Source organism: Ochotona curzoniae, unplaced genomic scaffold (genome assembly GCF_017591425.1).
Source record: "Ochotona curzoniae isolate NIBS_2020 unplaced genomic scaffold, NIBS_Ocur_1.0 contig_3520, whole genome shotgun sequence".
NCBI lineage: Eukaryota > Metazoa > Chordata > Mammalia > Lagomorpha > Ochotonidae > Ochotona > Ochotona curzoniae.
The window spans coordinates 3,937,841-3,952,100 of record NW_024465894.1 but is presented as its reverse complement, the minus strand read 5'-3'; the positions used below and the strand labels follow the sequence as shown (position 1 = coordinate 3,952,100).

Genomic DNA, 14,260 nt, shown 5'->3' with positions numbered 1-14,260 from the left:
ACAGCATACCAGGTGGTGAAGGTGGGTCGAGACCACAGGCCTTAGCTCTTCAGGGCTGGAATCCTGGAGGGCCCAGGAGCCAGGGCACAAACCCAGCCAACATCAAGGTGCAGATGGAATTAGCAAGTGCACGGTGCCCAGCAGAACCCTCAGCCCTGGAGGCTAAGAGTTCAGATCTAAATTTATTCTCTCTGGCCTTCTTGTGGATTCTAAATTTGGCCAAACAAGTTCTTCCAGCCTAGTGGGTGACGTGGGCACATTGTGTGGAAGAGCAGGACTCCGTTCCTGGTATGACAGTATAAGCAGAAATCTACAGTGGTTCGGGGATATACGGCTGCCACCTCGCCACCCTCTGACACCCACCCTCACCTGCCCACCGGCCACAGACCCTTGAGCCCAGCAACCAGAGCCATTTCCTGAACCCAAGTCTAAATGTCTCTTCTTACAGGGACCAGAAACAAAACCTTGGGAAATGTCCAAGCACAAAGATTCTAACCACACTGTATCTTAGAAATTTCTTAAAAAGGCAAAATTAACACCACCAAGGGCCCCACCACGGGGTGGTCTCTAGGCCAGAGGGTACTTCCTGGCTGAGTCCTGGCTTTCCTGGGAAGTAACTGCACCCATGTGAGAGACCCAGAAGAAGCTCCTGGCTTCAGACAGGCTCAGCTCTGGCCTTTGAGGCCATCTTTAGAGTGATCCAATGAGTGGAAGACTGATATCTGTCTCTCTCTCTCTAACTCTGCCTTTCAAATAAACACATCAAAAAACCCTGATCCTGGAACTGCCACTCCCCCAGGGACCCCTTTCCCAGACTGTGGGGAGGCTCTGCCGGCTGTGGGGGCCACGTCTACCCTCACATATCCCTTCCTCCGGCTGCTTCTGCCATCAGGAGCCGGGACAGAGGAGGAAGCCCGTCAGCTGCAAAATGAGTCTTCCTCCAGCTGTGTCCAGAGGCAGGGAGGCATGAGCATGTCCCAGCTGACCTGCGAGCCTCTGCTCTCGCCATCAGACACAGCCTGATGTCTCTCAAGGATGAAGGGGAAAGAGGAGGAGGATGGAAGCTGTAAGCAACTGGCACTGGGTGAAAGGGCAGAAGAGGGGCATGGGTGCCAGGCACCAAGCCCTTGGGACACCCCCTTGGGCTCTGGGCCATGCTCCCGGGAAGGTGCTAAGGCACGGAGTGGTAGCCGGCCATGCTCAAGGTCACAGGCAGGTAGCAGTGGGGCTAGATTTGAGCCCAGGTAGACTTGGTGGGGCAGCCGGTATAGGAAGTGTGGCCTGGCTCCCTCAGCTGTCTCTCCCTCCCCATGCATCAGGGTGTCCTCTGCCGCCTGGGGCTCCTCTTGGATGTCCCCCTTTCCCACCCAAACTGCTCTTCTTACTGGGTTCTACTGGACTGCCTATTGGGTCCACTACACCAGAGTGTGGAGGGGTCAGTGGGTTTCTGTCCCTTGACTCACTGACCATGCAACTCAGTGGAAAGCAGTTCTCCTTTTTTTATTTAAAAGATGTTCTTAGTTTTTATCTGTTGGAAAGGGAGAGTTGCAGAGAGAGGAAGAGACATAGAAAGAGATCTTTCATCTGTTGATTCACTTCCCAAATGGCCAGGGCTGGATTATGCTGAAACCAGGAACTTTCTCCAAGTCTTCCCATATGGGTGCAGGACTCCAAGCACTTGTCCCATCTTCTGCTGCCTTCCCAGGTGCATTAGCAGGGAATCTGGTGGGAAGTGAAGCAGCCATATGGGATGCGGATGGCACAGGTGGACGTAACCTGCTTTACCACAGCTCTGGCCCCCAGCTCTCCTTTCTGAGCCACAGCCTTCTCAGCCTTACAATGGGAGCCTGTGCTGGACAGGAAGTCTTCCAAGTGCTGACTGTACCTGTGCGGGGGCTGCATGCTCAGCTGAAAGGCAGACACTGATGTCATCCTGCCTCAGGGCCATTGCCCTGAGTCCTGCCCCAAGTTTCCAGGAAGACCTGACCCTCTGCTGTCACACAGAGCTTGTGAGGTGCTACCAACACAAGCACTTAGCAGTTCTTCCTCTCTGCTCCTCCTGAAATGGCTGCCAGTCAGTGAGTCTTAGCCCAGTGGCCAGGAGCCAGGATCAGTCAGTGCCTGCTCTACCTCTACAACTCTGAATCCCATGTCTGCTCCCCTGAGCCAGCTCCACATGGTAAAACCTCATGGGTTATACTTATTAACCAGGGTGGTAAAGTTCTTAGCAACACAAGGGGCAGGATCGCAACACACCATCTCCCTACCAACACAGCCCCATTCATGTCACATACATCACCCTATACTCAGGGTCCCCCATGCCCTCCCAACACCTGTTCATGGACTTGTCACATACTACACATACTGGGCACCCATTTCTTGTTCTGAGTGGATGAGGCTGGGAGGGAGAACAAGGACTGGGCTGGGAACTCCATGATTCCCTGGACCAGCTGCCAGGCATCTGTCCCCAATCTGTGTCAGCCCTGACCCCACCCCCTTAGGGAATAATGTCAGCCACAGTCCCTGTTCCAGAGTGGCTGTCCAGGACAGCGAGTGGTCAGGGTTGTGCGTCCTGGGAGCAGGACACCACGGAGTCTGACGATGTCACCACAGTCCCCATCTCTCACTCCACCAACCCTGCCACGTGGCACTCAACACAGCATTCCTATCTACAGCCACACCATCTGGCTTCCTTCCAACAGATGCTGTGCATGCAAGAGAAATGGGAGTGCAAATCATTACTGTCGGAGAGCCTGAACTGCCTGGCCTGGGTCCCTGCCTGGCCACCCTCCCAGCAGCCTGGCGCTGTCCCTCAGAGCCCCTGAACTCCTGAGGAGCCTCCCCACTGCCTGCCAGCTGCCCATTCCATGCCCAGCTCACAGTTCCCAGAGCTTCTAACTCTACATGCCTTACACCAGTCGACGCAAATGGTCAGTTGTGACCCGGGCACTGGAAATGGAAACTGTCGTGCATCACTGGCCACATGGCCATTGACTCTGTCAGGCCCCTTGATGTCTGAGAAACAGCCCAACCTGACCCAAGCACTAGGGCCTCGCTAATCCAACACAGCAACATAGCCCATGTTTTAAGCTCGAGCCACTCATCCAGAATCCCCAAATGTTTCCAATGTCAGGACAAGATGTGAGTCTCTAGCACACCCTTCCATGAGCAGGGTGCATACCAGGTCTCTCCCTGCCAGGGCTGGGCTCAGTGCAAGACACAACACTGTGCGGCTTGCTGTAAAACATGATTTCCTACCCCAAACTTTTCCTTTTGAAGATCCATTTATTTATTTGAAAGTCATACAGATAGAAGAGACAGATCTTCCACCCATTGGCTCATTCTCTAAATGGCCACAACTGCCAGGGCTGACCCAGGCTGAAGTCAGAAGCTTCTTTGGGGTCTCCCATGTAGATGGCTGGAGACCAAGCATGGGGACCATCCTCTGCTGCTTTCCCAGGCAGGTTAGCAAGGGGAAAAATGGGAAGTGGAGTAGATGAGTCACAAACTGGTACCCATAGGGGATGCCAGTATCCTGGACTGCAGCTTAACCTATTAGAACCACCACGTGGGCCCCTCTCCTGCCTACTTTGATAGGTCCCATGAGGCAGGTGTGGCCCAAGAGAGGACTAATCTGATGTGCCTGAGGCTCTGGGACAGAAAGCACAACCAACTGGACAGGGCTAGGGAGGCTCAAAGCCTGGCCAGCCTGAGTTGAAAGGAAAAGCCCAAAGTGTAGATCTACTAGTTCTGTGACCATGGCAAGCCCCTTGACCTGTGCGGTCTTCTGAGAGGATTGTGGCACCCACTGCCAGAGCTGTGGGTGGGATAAAGGAGAGGAAGAAATCAGAAAGTGACCAGCACACAGCTCATGGGGAACATGCACAGCAGCACAGGTGCATTGAGCAGACTGGGACAAAGGGCGAAGAAACTCAGATGACACAAGGCACTGTGTCCCCTCATGTTCACAAAGCACCCAGGGAATCAGACTGTGATTGCTTCTGCAGACATGGGTCTCTGTAACTGCAAGGAAGATGAGACTACATTGGCATTGGGGGGCATGACTGCCATCCTTGCCAGAGAACCAGAGGGCACACAGAAGGTGGAGGTTGGAGCCATGAGGACTCCTGGCCCTTCCCTGTCCCTGACTTGGGCACCTGACATGTTGCAGAGGTAATTTTGGTCACTTTGCCATTGGGTTTTTGCTTTGCTGTACCAGGCCTTCCTGTCAACGTCTGCTCCATTCCTGCTACCTGTGAGCTCCCGTCAGTCCTAAACGTGGCTATGAACGGTGAGTTTCAACACCGTCATCCCACCCTACCCAGCAGTAGTCAGGGACTTTCAGAGGGTAAAAGGCCTGGGGTGAGGGTTGGATTCGGATTTGGTTCCCTGGCCCAAGCCAGTCTCTGTACACCCAGCACAAGAGCCACTTCCAGGATTGACACAGATGCTGCCCTGAAACACAGTGGGCTGACGATGAGGCGTGACAATGTCTTGCTTAGGCCGCACGGTTCGGAGGCTGATGTGGACTCCAGCACCAGGGTCAGTGCTGCTGATCACCCATTCCTGGACCCAGTTCTCAGCACGCTTTGAGGGGCTCTGGAAGTCAGCAGGTATGCACTCTGCACACAGGGCAGGCAGTCCCTGCCTACTAGAAGCCCCTAGACCATCCCCAAGGTCATTGATGGCTTTGTCTTGCCTAGAAAGACAGCTGGGGGCAATGGGGAACAGGGTGCAGGCAAAGCACACTATAGCCCAGGCCCCCACCTCAGATCAGGAGGGTTTTTCCACCAGGAAACCAGAACAGTTCATCTGAGTTTCTTCACCCTTTGTCCCAGTGCAAAAATGTCAGCAATGTGCAAGGGCTCTGGCCCCCACCCCCTGCCTGCTTCCTGCCTGGGTCGGAGAGTCAGGGTAAAGAACCCCCACTCAGAGTCAGGGCCACGGGTCTGACTCCCGCTGCGTACACTGGCCTCCCTCCAGGCCTTGGCTTTCACATCTGTGCAATGGGATTGATAACCCATGATCCCTCATCGCCCAGAGCTCAGCTGTGGCACACACAAAGCTACAAAAAAGTCCTATCAGATGTTTCCCTTGCTTTCCCTAAGGGTCAGCCATGTGAGACGCATGCACTCTCAGCAACTCCTCAGAGTTGGCCTTAGCACAGACAAGCCTGGTCCTGTCCATCAACCTATCTGTACTAAGCACCTATTTCACATACCATATGGTGCCAGGCCCTGGGAGAACATCTCCACCCATCACACAGTACCACTGAGCACCCACTGTGTACGTGGTGTGGTGCCAGGCCCTGGCAGTTTGTCCCCAGCCGTCAGCTCTGAGCATGGCCACCATCACAGAAGTGCACGCTTGCCAAGCACAGTGTACAAAGCAGCAATGCTTTGGGCCCGTCTAATTCCCAGCATGGTCCTGGTAGACCCCACCCCATGAGTCTCCTTATTTTTCTGAGAGAATTCAGCCCAGAGGGAACATGACCAGTCGGGGCCACACAGTCGGATGACTCCCTCTGCCCTAGGCATTGCAGCCTACTGGCCCCTGAGGCCCAAATGTTCTCACTGGTATTTTTCACTCTGGGCTTGGGTTTCTCATGCCAGATACAGGGTCCCACATCAGGCAAGCCTTACATCTCTGCAATGTGCTAAGGGGCAAAGCCAGCCTTCCTGACTCCATCCCCAGGGTCTGTCATCCCCACTGGGAGCCAGTGACCATGGTGCTAAGTTGCTGCCTGGTACAGGGAGGGTTGCTAGAGCCAAGAGCCCAAGCCACAAAGGACAGAAGCTTTGACACAGATTTCCTCTCTGCCAACCACACAAAGGTGCGGCCAGTAGCCCAGGGACCACATGGACCAACCTTCTCCAACTCACCTCATGGCGCCTCACTTGCCCCTGGGACTCAGGGGGTATCTCTCTGGTCTAGCTGCCCCACTCACAGCCAGGCCAGGGCCAGTCATGTGCTCTCACATCTCTTTTCACTCTGTAGGTAAAGTCCAGAGCCAAGCTCACCTATCCGAGCGACAGGGTGGAGGGGCTTGCACACAGAGCTTCGAAATGCTCACAAAAGACCGGAACAAACGCACGTCCATCAATGAGCCACTGGGTCCAGATCCTCTGACTCAAAAGCGATGGGCCTCCAACATCAACAGAGGGAGACTTGGGGCTGAGTGACAAAAGCTGATGTTGTGGGAAGGATCTGGCATGGTGTCAGGGCTGCTTTTAATTCCCTCATCCCCTTTGGGTGATCATCCCTGTGAAATGAGGAAACAGGCAGCGAGAGGGTAAAGCCCTCACCTGTGGCTTATAGCCAGCAGCAGTGAAACGAGGTCTAATGCAGGCTGCAGGACCAAGGCCATGCTCGGACTGCACTCCAGCCTCCCCAGTCTTCCAGCAGGGACTCCCTGGAACCTTCCAGACACGCCACCCAATGTGCCCCAGCCCTGTGTGGTCTCCAGGAAGCAGATGCGACTGGCACAGGCCCCATGGCAGCTGTCATAGCCTCTGCTGGAGCCATGATGGTCCCCTGAATCCCCTGCACCCCAAGTGGCCAGGTGACGCTGGCAGGGAGCCAGAGGTGGGAGGAAGGAAGGAACAGAAATCACTCCCCTTCCCCCTGTTGGCCCCCAACCAGGTGCTAGTCTCATAGCTCATGTTGAGAAAAGCAGAACTAATTGGCAACAGCGATGGAATTCCATTCCCACCCCCCCACTAAAGAAAAGCCATAAACACGATTTATCCAGAAAATTACGCCTTTGAATGGGTATTACAGACTTGCAGTGGCCGCTCGTGGCTGGCAGGCTCACCCGGACATGGCCGAAGGCGGCCTGGGCCCAGTTGAGCCAGGTCAGCCTCTTGCGCAAGAGCATAGCCAGTGACAAAGGCTGATGACCCAGAGTGGACATTTGCTTCCCGAGAGCCCCACGCCCACGGCTTGGCAGAGCTGGCTGCGGGAAGAACCTACTGTCCCCGGCCATCAGGCGTGGGCCCTGCCAGCATAGACCACAGCACCTACTGTGGGATGTTCTGTCTGAGCCAAGCACGGACAGAGAGGCTCAAGGCCAAACACTTGGTGTAGCTTCCAGAGAGGACAGTGCTTCCCCTTCCCAAGAAATGGGAGTTCAGAGAGGTGACATGACCTGCTCATAATTGCACAGCATGATGCCAGGGTAACAGGACTGAGCGGTCTGTGAAGCCCTACCACGGAAGGAAACCACACGAAGCGGGGGTCAAACCTTGTTCTGCTGGGAATCCCCCATCCGGCTCCAGGCAGGGCCCCGGCCCCCTCCGTTTCCGGGTCTGTGAGGTGGATATGAGCGGCTCCAGCTGCGTGGTCTCCCCATAAATGAGTTAGCAGCACGTGAGGTGCCACGGGCTGCACCTGATGGACTCGCCTGCACAAGGTGAGAACCAGAGGAAGTAAAAGCCGGCAGCAGGGAAGAATAGGGGCAGGTGGTCTCAGCACTTGAGTCTCCACCCTGCGCGGAGCCCTGCCCTGGGAGTGGCTGCCCACGGTGACGTGGGACATCACAGCAGCACTGGGCTGTTCCATCGAGAGGCCACCACTGAGCACCACAGAAACCAAATCCCTTGCTAGAGCCGCCTTCCCTGCAGGTTCACCTGGGCTCCGGTAAGGAAGAGGGCGTTGTTCTTGTCTCTGAATCAGACCTCAAGGGTGCACGAGCTCAGGGCCTCAGTCTGAGCTGTCATCTGCTTTCATCTCTCACAGCTGCCTCAGGCCCTTGATCCTAAAGGCGATTTCAGGAGGTGGCACTGGTTAAGCCTACCCTAGCACAATGCCTGAGATCAAGTTCCACCTCTGCTTCCAAGCCAGCTGCCTGCTAATGTGCCTGGGGGGCAGCACATGATGACCCAAGTCCTCGGGTCACTGACATCCATGGGAGAGAGCCGCGGGACAGTCCAGGTTCCTTGCTCCCTATAGCGAATTTTGCTTTGTTCTCTGATTAAGATGGGAACCCAGGATGAGAGAGCAGGTTGTTTCAAACAGAGGAGGGGCCAGGATATGCTATCCTTTCCTCAGCCCTGGCTGGCTGCAGATGGTTAAGCTGAGCAGCAGGCAGGCAAGAGGAGCAGAGCCATGAACAGAGGCAGGCTCTGGAGAGACACGCCAGGGACCCACTCCCACCAGGTGGGGATGGTGTAGGTCCCAGCCACCTGGAGGCCCTGATGGAATTTCTTCATTGAAGACTTAAAGGCAGCTGGGCTCTGCTCCACTACTCCGGGGTCAAGAATGTTTGAGACCTGGATTAGCACAGAAACTTGTCACCATCAGGCCAGTCCCTCCCTGCAGCCGTCTAGAACTTCTGGCTCACAGGCCATGAATGGAATGTCTGCAGGCTCAGCGTGTCAACAGGGGCTCACGTGGATAAACATCCAGGACTGTGAAGTGAAGGAAAGAGGAATGTGTACAGAATGGCCCTGCTTGAGGGCTGGCACTGTGACATAGGCAGCGAAGTCTCGGCTTGCAGCGCTGGTACCCTTATCAAAGTGCTGATTCAAGTCCTGGCTGCTCCGTTTCTGATGCAGCACCTTGCTAACACACTTGAAATGTTAATGATGGTGGTTCAAGTCCTTGGGTCCCAGTCACCCACATGGGAGGAGGCCCAGGCAGAGTTCCCGGCTCCTGGCTTTAGCCTGGCCCAGCTCAGACTTACTGCAGGCCTTGATGGAGTGAACCAGCAGGTGGAAGATCAATCTCTCTCTCCCATTCTCCCACTGCATTTCAAATAATAAATAAATAAATCTTAGAAAAGAATGATCCTGCTTTGACATGAAAATCACAAAGTCCCCAGGCAAGCATTTCACTGACAGCCAAGATGCCATATACCATATCTGCCACACCCAGCTCTGGCTCCTGACCCCGACTTTCCCTTAATGGAACCCTGGGAGGCAGCAGCAGGTGGCTCAAAGACTAGCATCCCAAACTCTCTCATGGGAATACATCCCTCTCCCAGTTTTGGTCTGTGCCAAGCCAAGTCATGGCAGGCATTTCGGGGAGTGAACCAGCAGATAGAAGATCTTTCTCCTTTTCTCTGTAAATCTGATTTACCTTTCCAATAAAAATAAATAAAAATAAAAATAAAAATAAATAAATGTTGAAAGAAAGAACACCTGATTTGTTTTTAATTAATTTTAATTTTATTTGAAAGGCACACACACACACACACACAGAGAAGAGAGTATGCTGGTTCACTCCCCAAATGCCCACATTAGCCAAGGTTGGGGCAAGCAGAAGGTGGGACCCATTCGGGTTCCCCATGTGAGTCGATAGGGGATTGAACACTTGAGCCAGTACTTCCTGTCCCCAGGGTGCATATCAGCAGGGGGCTGGGTCCAAGTGGAGGAGCAGGATCAGAAGCCAGGCCGGCAGACACGGGAGGCAGTTGGCCCAGGGAGCTTCTCAGCTGCAGCCCTAGACACTGCCCTGAGACACTTGCTATGTAAAGGAGGCTCTCCGAGGTGAGTACAGGAGCCTTGAGGTTTAAACTTGAGATGGCCTCTCCCAGCACACAACACAGGACAGCAGGCACAGCCAGGCTGAGGGCAAAGCCTGCTGCCTGGGTCACAGCGGCACTTCTCTTGGCTGAGCCCTTTCTTCACCCACTCACCCCCATCCCAGCCCCTCTTTGGCCCAGACCATGAGAGAGGTAGAACTTGGGAAGGAGAAACATTTTCCTCCCATGGTTGCTTGGCCTGGGAGAACTGGAAAAGACCCACCTGGCTCCTTGGGTTTCTAAAACCGGCACATTGCCTGAGCTCCCCCCAGCCTTGGCTCAGCAGCGATGGCGTTCATTTGTTCCAAGATGCCATTTCTATGAGAGCATCCTTTGCTGTATGAGAAAGACGAGGATGGCGGGAGCGAGACCTGACACAGAATGCAATTAACAGGGAGCTGCCTTGGTGGAGATGGCCAACTTGGTGAAGAGTGTGACCCCGGCCTCCACCGCCGGCTGAGAGAGGCCAGGATGCTGCAAGTGGAGATGACGCTTCTACCCTGCTGGGTCTCTGCACTGTGCTGGGGCAGGACCGTGGCACTTGACTGCTTGCAGTGCAGTCTCACCAAGAGGAAGAAGCTGATAGATCTGTGTCCAGGTTCTGTAACCATAGAGTGTGGGAGGACAGTCTGTGTCTGGATCTGACAACCAAGACACAAGTGTGTTTGCTGGGTTCGGGGCCGGGGAGGCAGTCATGTGCTGGAAAGGGTTTAATAACCAGCTCTCCTGAGGAGACCATGTGTGTATACACACATGTGTTCATAGATTGGCACTTACAGGAAGTCAGCGCTCCTTACTCGCTGGGTTCAAGGCCACAGGTTCAATCACCGATAGATGGAAGACATTCTGAAAGAAGCACATTTGGGCCTGACCGCAGTCCCTGACTGGTGCAGTGTCACAGCTCCTGAGCTGGCATTCTGTACTGAGCAATGTCAAGAGGCCTCTAGAGGCATGCAGACCATGGAGGGTGTCGGCCACACTGCCTGCACCATCCACAGAGGGACTTGAGTCTCTAGGGGTCCTGAAGCCTGTCCCCCTCGGCGACCAGGAGACCACCGCACTCAGGCTTATTGCAAAGGGCACCAAGATTAAGGGTGTATAATGCACAATTTACAACCCAGGAGGAAATTTGCAATATTCCCTACTTGGGTAAGTTTCATAGAAGCAGCTCATCTGTATGAAAATTTTGGTGCATTTACCTCCAACCCTCGTATCTCTGCAGACCCTGGTTACAATCCATGAAGTAGCTCACTTCTGCAGGAAGATGGGTTGAGACTTTCCTTTATCTTGAGGACTATGAGTCCGGCAATAGAGAGCACATGGGCACGTCACTCAGTGGGGGTGACGTCAGCAGTGTCCTCAGCCTGAGGTGCTAAGTCACAGTGTCACGGCTGCAGGCAACATGCGGCTGCTGGACTGGCTCTCCCTTCCCAGTTCAATCAACAGGACAATAAATCAAGCCCCAAATCATGCCATTTGCCAGTTTCCAGCCACAGATTCGCCCACAAGAGCTGGTTTCAAGCTCCTAAGGAAGAATTGCTGGTCACATACCTAAGAAGAGACGCACAATTGCCCACCACAATTGATGCATTGGTACAGATGGCCTAGGCAGCAGGGAAAAGAGCAAAATGTGGGCTTTTTGGTATTGTTTTGTTTTAAAGTTTTACTTATTTTCATTGGAAAGACAGAGTTGATAGAGGAGGAAAGATAGAGATCGCCCATCCACTGGTTCACTCCCCAAATGGCCACAACAGCCAGAGCTGGGTCAGTCCAAAGCCAGGAACCAGGAGCTTCTTCCAGTCTCCCACATGGGTGCAGGGGCCCAAACAGACCATCCTCTGCTTCTTCCCCAGTCCATAAACAGGGGGCTGGATCAGAAATGGAGTGGCCGGCACGCAAACAGGCGCCCATATGCAATACCAGCACCACAGAAGGAGTCTTAGCTTACCACGCCATGGCACCCTCCCCAAAATATGATTTAAACACAGAAAGTGGTGAGCTCCAACTATTTGTTCCCTTTGCTTTTAATAGAGTTTATTTCCTTGTAATTTTACATTGTTTAATGTATAATGATGACCACCACTTCACCAAGTCCCGAACATATGACATTAGATACAGGCTGGCTCCACCATACCACCCAGTGGGGAACCACATTGGCCAAGGATGCTGCCGAGCTGGGGAGAAAGCTGTCCTTCCCACATCAAACCCTGGAGCAGTCCAGTGCAGGGACAGCTGTGTGGACACTGGCAGTGCTGGCTGGGCGGGAACCCACGTGTGACACCCTGTTGGAGCTCCCCAGAGAGAGCTGGACACCTACTGAGGTCTTGTCCGACAGGAGTGGGACATCTGGCTCTGATCATTCAGCCACAAGACCAAGCCGAGCTTTCAGCAACTCATTAAGCCTTTCAGAAGCTGCAGGGGCCCAGGCTTGTCACGGCAGTGCCTTTAGTGATGGTGGGCCCTGCAGCTTTAGGCAGCGCCTCCCCAACCCATCCCATCCAGAGCCATGAGGGGAACATCTTCCCTTAACTCTGCTTCTGTCTGATCCCTAACCTGTGTAGAACCTGCAAGCACATAACCCAGGACCTTAGAGTTGAGAGACAAATTGAAAGAATCCCTTGGCCATGTGGCCCAGTTGGAGGGAAGAGAACTGACTTGCTCAAGGCTATCAAGGACACTCAGGGAGGAACTGGGCAAGGTGCTCAGCTGCCCTGGTTTACCCAGGTGCCTAGGACAACTTGCTACCCCAGAGCTGGGACTGTAACTGTAGTCTCAGTTTGTCCTCTTCAGGGCAAGAGGCCCAAGTCAGTCCAGAGCTGCCGTAACATGGAATTTTCCAAGGGAAGACAAAGGATTCCAGATGTGGGTGCTGAAACCTTCAGTGCTGGCCCGATGCCTGGCACCCCAGGGATCTCCCACCTGCCTTACCGTGTGCTTCCTGGCCCTAGGGCACAAGCTGCCTCCTCCTTGCCAGTGCCCCAGGGTACTCTGGCAGGCTTAATCTGCCTTGGATCTTCTGGCCACTGCCAGCCCCAGCTGCAGGGGTGTATATGCAAATAGTCTGGGATAATATTAATATGTGATTCCCCCCAGGGGAGCCACATGGAAAGCTCAGTCTGTTTCACAATGCTGCTGCATCCAAAGGGGCTGCACGGGCCCAAGAATGATTTGAAACAGATTTTTGAGAAGGCAAAACAAAATTGGAACAAGACCCAGGAGAGGCACGTGCCACTCTCTCCGCCCCATCTCTCCAGCCCTGAAGTTAACCCTCTTCTCTCTTGCCCCAGGAGCTTTGATACCAAGCTGGGAGCTCCTGTCCCACTCTCTGGGCACAGTCAGGTATAGCATTCAAGGAGGTGTCTTGCTGGGGTTTTAAGAGTGGCTTCCTCTGCTCAGTCTCCCTACCTCCCTCCGGGAGGCACAGCTCCCTGCCTCCTCGTCCCCTACTCCAAGCACTGAGTGTAAACCCCTACAGCTCACAGAGGGTTCGCCAAAGTACAGTCACAAAGACACTGGTCTGGGAGTCATCTCTACTGCATGTGTAGCTGTGGGTCCTTGGACCAGTCACAGCAGCCCTCGGAACCTCTCTCCTCTTAGCAAACAAGGCAGATAACAGGAGCTGCTCCACAGCGGAGTTGGGGATAGAAGGCTCTCCCAGAGCTAAAAAGTTTCAAGTCTGTCTAGGAGCCCCTGGCTACAGACCACCTCATTCAACTGCTCCATTTTTAAGGCAGATACATGGAGGTCCAGAGAGGGATAGAATCTTCCCAAGGCCACCCAGTAAGATACAGCAACGGAGCACCTCTCAGTCTCGCCCCAGGATCCCCTCTCCTGCCGAAGCCTGGCCCCTTGCCAGCTGGCCCCAGCTGTACAGTGGCCCACATAGGGAGCAGCGCTGTGCACTTACCGTAGGACAGATCAGAACATGCGGTCTGAGATGCGTTGTCCTCCCTGCTGTCTCACTGTTGCTGTCCAGGCAAACTGGCGTCAGCTCCCATGCACGGTCTCGAGCTAGGGCTGGGAGAAGCCCACCCCGAGGAGATGCCCCAGCTTCCTGTCGGTGCAGGGGACAGTGCTCTGCCGGGTTCTGATAGTGCAGTCCCAGCTGTTATCTCCCCCGTGTCAGGGTGCAGGCAGCTGCTGAGCCGGGGTTCCCCCCGGATGCCAAATGCTGCTCTGGACAAGCCAGTGTCACTCTGAGCTCTGCCAGGAAGAATTCCATGCTGGCCCCCAGCAGGCGGGGCCCCAACCCCTTCGTGTCCCACCCCCCACTCCCATCTTGGCAAGGGGACTGGGAAAAGGCTGCTACTTCCAAGTCCACGCAGCGTCTGTGGTCGTGTCCTGAATCCTCCACGATTAATCACAAAGCAACTGATTCCTGCTCTGCCTCCCGGGGGCGGAGGGGACGCCTGCAAGTTTCTGTTTATTCCATTCCACACCGGGCTGTGCACTAATCACTAACAGGCAGGGCAGCCTACCCCTCCCAGCTGTGCTCCCCCGCCCCAGCCTTCCCTCCTCCTTCTACCTCGCCCCTCCCATCCGCCCCTTCGCACACCCCTGCCCCTAGTGCTGGTTCCCCTCAGCCCCATCCCAGAACCTCCCACTTCTCCAGGGTTGCAGTTTAGCCCCTTTCCTTTCCATCGTGGAGGGAAGGATCTGGCTTTCCTTTTTTTGAGCTCATTTTCTCAGGGTTGGGGTTGGCCTCTTGCCCCAAGCCCCCGTGTAGACAGCTCATAC

General features: G+C 54.5%; 1 protein-coding gene across 3 annotated transcripts in view; it reads right to left on the bottom strand.

The window, feature by feature from the left end:
- The window catches only part of RIPOR3 (RIPOR family member 3), a 49,136-nt gene extending 35,538 nt beyond the window's left edge, over positions 1 to 13,598 (bottom strand). For 2 of the 3 annotated variants that reach the window (XM_040981316.1, XM_040981317.1), the window contains exon 1: positions 13,431 to 13,489. The gene's annotated coding sequence lies outside the window, so the exon portion shown is untranslated. Of the gene's footprint in view, positions 1 to 13,430 lie in introns of all 3 variants that reach the window. The other variant, XM_040981318.1, reaches the window with a different exon arrangement.
- Positions 13,599 to 14,260: the final 662 nt, after the last annotated feature.